Source organism: Cnephaeus nilssonii, assembly GCF_951640355.1.
Source record: "Cnephaeus nilssonii genome assembly, chromosome: X".
NCBI classification, from domain to species: Eukaryota; Metazoa; Chordata; class Mammalia; order Chiroptera; family Vespertilionidae; genus Cnephaeus; species Cnephaeus nilssonii.
In genome coordinates this window covers 73,963,654-73,968,820 of record NC_137071.1, presented here as the reverse complement: position 1 = coordinate 73,968,820, position 5,167 = coordinate 73,963,654, and positions in this window count along the sequence as shown.

The window sequence follows — 5,167 nt, the reverse complement described above, 5'->3', positions numbered from 1 at the left end:
CCTTCTGCTAGGGAGAGCTAGCGGCAACCTCAGCAGTCAGTCTTTTCTGTGCGTGCGTGCCTCCAGACCCCTGCCCTCCGCGGTTTCCCCGAGTCTCCGAGTCTCCATCTGCCTTTCTCTGTACCTGACAGTCCAGACTCCCCCCGTATGAGCCTGGGTCCACAGGGTTTCACCTGGAATTGGGGTTCAGTGCAGTCGGAACTGGGGTTCAGTGCAGTCGGAACTGGGGTTCAGTGAAGTCAGGGCTTCCTTCCCTCTCCCGCCAGAGAAAGCCAGCCAGGCACTCAGCCGCCCTTCCTCTCTGCGTGTGTGTCTCTGTACCTTAGTCCTTTGCAGCTCCACTGATTTTCCATGAGCTTTTTTCTTTCCTTCTAGTTGTAGAATTTCCACTCAGCCAGCTTTCCTGTGGTTCTGAATGATGTCCGTTCTGTCTTTTAGTTGTAGTTTTGAAATGGTTGTGCGAGGCAGCAGTTTAGGTGTTCACCTATGCCACCATCTTGGTTTCTCTGGTGTTTTTGGTTTCTTAAGACATATTCCTAGAAGTAGGATTACTTGGTCAAATGACAGTTCCATATTTAATTTGTTTTGAGGAAACTCCATACTGTTTTCCATAATGGCTGCACCAGTCTGCACTCCCACCAGCAGTATATTAGTGTTCTCTTTTTTCCACATCCTCGCCAGCACTTGTCATTTGTTGATTTGTTGATGGTAGCCATTCTGACAGGTGTGAGATGGTATCTCATTGTCATTTTAATTTGCATCTCTCTGATGATCCATGATTTTGAGCATTTTTTTTTCATAAAACTTACAACATTTTTAGAGTAAATTTCAGCTTAGGAAGTGTAATCAACACATACTAAATGAGCACCCCCCCCCCTTGCATGGTATAGTGGCTAGGCTTTGTAGAATTTTCTAGAGAAATTCAAGATATGGTTTCTGTCTTTGAGGAGCTTGTAGTCTATTTGTAATAGCAGATTGTCACATACATTAAACAATTTAGAGATTAATATAATGGCTGTTTGAGCAATTAAAACCTAAGTGGTATGGTATAGGAAAAATTCCTTGAGAGAACAGATTTGGTAGAAAGTATGACTTAAGATTTTCCTTGAAGGATACAGGATTTAGAAAAGGGGGAAAGGGAATTCCGGAATGGAAATTATAGCATAAGCTAAGGTAGTGACAGGAACTCAAAATGGTAAAAATATGGGGAGTAATAGTAAAGGGATGTAACTAGAGTGAGGAAAATAAAGTCAGATGGGTAGAGTAGGGCCATATTCTAGAGCATGCGTTGACAAACTTTTCCTGTGAAGGGCCAGGAGGTAAATATTTTAGGCTTTTTACCATATGGTCTCTGTCACAACTACTCAATTCTGCTTTAGCATGAAAGCACCCATAGACAAAAATAGGCAGTGACCTAGATTGGGCCCACAGGCTGTAGGTGGCCGACCCCTGTCCTAGAGCCACAGTTCCAAACTCTGTGCCTAGCTATACATAATGAACTCACAGGGAAATCATAAGATATTTTAAAATTTTGAGGGAAATGCAGTGATACTTGACTTCAGTTTATAAACAATAGAAATTGTTTCCTATTGCTATCATAACAAATTACCACAAACTTAGTGTCTTAGGACAAAATTAACTATTTCAGAATTCTGTAGGTTAGAAGTAGAACATGGATCTCATTGGGCTAAAATCAAGGTCTTGGCAAGGCGGCATTCTTCTCTGGAGACTTTAGGAGAGAATGTATTTTCTTGCCTTTTTCAGCTTCTTGAGGCTGCCAGCATTCATTGGCCCATGGCCCCCTTCCTCCATCTTCAAAGCCAGCAGTGGTAGATTGAGTCCTTACATCACATCACTCCAGTGACCTTGCTTCTATCATCACATCTCTGATTCTGACTCTTTTGCCACACACTTCCACTTTTAATTGGATAATTCAAGATAACGTATTTCAAGGTCAGCTGATGAATAGCCTTAATTTCATCAGCAACCTTAACTTTCCCTTTCTGTGTAACCTAATATATTCATAGGTATCAGGGATTAGGACATAGATGTCTTCAAAGGACCATTATTCTGCCTATTACATTACACCCTCTGGCCCCCTAATATCCATATACATCTCACATGCAAAATACACCCACCCCATATCAACATTCCCCATTCTCAATTATTATAGCAACTCAAAGTCTAAACTCTCATCTTAATGTCATCAGCTCAAAATCCCAAATTCTCATCATCTAAATCAGGCATGGATGATTTTCTGAGTCTGATGCATCTTGGGATAAAATTCTTCTCCAACTACTAGTATAGGCATGTCTATTTTATTTTCATATTTTGCTCACAAAATACAATGGTGGGACAGGCATAGGATACCATTATAGATATTTCAGTTCAAATGGGGGTAAACTTGAAGGAAACGGGAGTATCTGGTCTCAAGCAATTTCAAAATCTAGCCATTACATTTCAAGGCCTGGGAATAATCTTCAGGGACTTGAAGCTCCACCCCCTGGATTTAAGATTCTGCTTTCTGACCTAATGGCTCAGCATTATCTTTCATTTTTCATGAAGGGTAGCATATATTTACAGTTGAGATGTTTCATCGGCCTGTTTCCAGACTATAGAATTTTGGAGGTTTAACAGCCTTCTTTTATTTTATGCTCTCTTCTTCCTTTCAGTCAAATCTAGCAGGTTTTGTGGTAGTATACCATTCTCAAGAACCCTGTGGATCTCACATATATGTCATGGATATTCACTCCATCAGACAAGAGGTTCCTGACAGATCTTTCCTAGATAATCCTATTTCTATTCTTAGCTTCTACTGAGATGGCTGTGGAGATCTGAGTCACGTGTTTAATTTTTTTTTTCAAAGAGCTTTTTGTGTGACTGAATACTCTGACCTTTTGATCTTTCTGAGATATTAGCAAAAGGTTGTCCAGTCACAACCTTGACTTTTTCTGTAGAGCATGCTTTCCTGGCAGGGAATCTCAAAATTTTAGCAACTTTTACAATCTGGATAGGCTGAGAATTTCCAAAATCATTAAGTCCTGTTTCCTTTTTGTTGAACAGTTCTTCCCTCAATTTATCTCTTTCTTCTCATATTTTATGTAAGCAGCAAGAAGACACCAGGCCACACTTTCAACACTTTTCTTGGAAATATCAGCTAAATGTTCTATCACTTGCAAGTTCTGATTTCCACATAACTGTAGGACACAATTCTGCTAAGCTTTCTGCACTGTGTAACAAGCATCACCTTCCCTCAAGTTTTCCAATAACATGTTTATTTCCTTCCAGCAACACCTTTAACATCATAATTCTACTAACAAACAGTCTGTTCACAATAATTTTGGTATTATCTAAGGGAATTTATTGTTTTCTCTACCATGGTCCTCACTTCCTTGAGAGCCCTTACCAGTGGGGTTTTTAACATCCATATTTGTACTGACAGCCTGTTCAAAGCAATCTAGGCTATTTCTGTTGTGCTCCTCAAATTCTTCCACCCTCTGCCCACTGTCCAATTCTAAAGTAACTTGTACATTTTTAAGTATTTTTATAGTAGCACCCCCACTTCCATGTACCAAAATCTGCTGCATACCTTTTGATTACAACATATCTTTGTGTATCTTGGCTTTCAGTGGTTGCTGTGATACAAAGCAAGTAAAACACAAAACTCAGTGTTGACTAAGAAATGAGGAAAGCTATGTCCAATTTCATTCCAAGGTTCAAGAAGTACAGTACCCAATAGGCATACACATCCCATTAGTAAATAATTGTGGTTATTTAAGAATGAAATATAAATATTTTTTAATTTATATGTATTTTTTTCAAATGGATTCTAAATTTTAGTTCATAAATACCTGCTAAGTTGTTTACACCTAACTATTTAATAAATGGAGCTGGTACTTATTTCTTTTGACTTAAGGGTGCCATGAAAATCTTGAGACACTAAGGGTGCCATAAACTGAGAAGGTCTGAGAACTTCTATGTTAGAGGGACATTGGGTAGAGTTGGTTGATGCCTTAGGCAATGAGAATTAATTGTGTGCTTGAATAGGGGAGTGAATTGAAGCACTATCTTAAGAATATATTACAGGAAAAAAATAAAGAAGAAAAAGAATATAGTACAGTTGACTCTTGAACAATGAAGGGGTTAGAGGCCCAGACCACCCATGCAGTAAAAAACCTGCATACAATGCCCAGCTGGCATGGCTCAGTGGTTGAGCATCAACCTATGAACCAGGAGGTCACAGTTCCATTCCCGTTCAGGTCACATGCCTGGGTTGCAGGCCCGATCCCCATTGTGGGGGGCGTGCAAGAGGCAGCTGATCAATGATTCCCTCTCATCATGGATGTTTCTATCTTTCTTTCCCTCTTCCTTCCTCTCTGAAATCAATAAAAATATATTTTTTAAAAACCTGCATACAACTTAAGTCAGCCCTCCAGATATACAAATTCCCAACTGCACATAAAAATTACAGTTGACCCTCAAACAATGCAGGTTTGAACTTTACAGATCCACTTATGTATGGATTTTGAACGATGTGTGTTTGAACTTATATGTGGATTTAAAATTAATTTTTTAATCCTCACCTGAAAATATGTTTTTATTGATTTTTTTTTTTTAGAGGGAGAGAAAAACATCAGAGAGAGAAACATGTGAGAGAGAAACACTGATACATCAATTGGTTGCTTCCCATATGCACCCCCACCAGGGATCAAACCCACAATCTAGGTATGTCCCCTGACTGCGAATCGAACCTGCAACCTTTTGATGTATGGGACAATACTCTAACCAACTGAGCCACACGGCCAGGGTAAAATTAAATTTTTTTACATCAACAGTAAAGCCATGGTTTTTGTCAGAAAAAATGGGGTTTCAAAATACATGAGAACAATAACTTAATTGAAGTGGTGGTTACATGACTGCATGCAATTGTCAAAATTGATAGAACTGTACACTTAAAAAGATGAATTTTACTCTATGTAAATTTTATCTCAATAAATTTTAACTGAGTATATGAGAACAGATGTTTATTTTTAATTGAGATATAACTCACATACCTTAAGGTCCCCAATTTAAATGTACATTTCAGTGGTTTTTAGTATATTCACAAAATTGTGAAAACATCATCACTGACTCCAAAACATTTTCATAACTCCCAAAAGAAACTCCT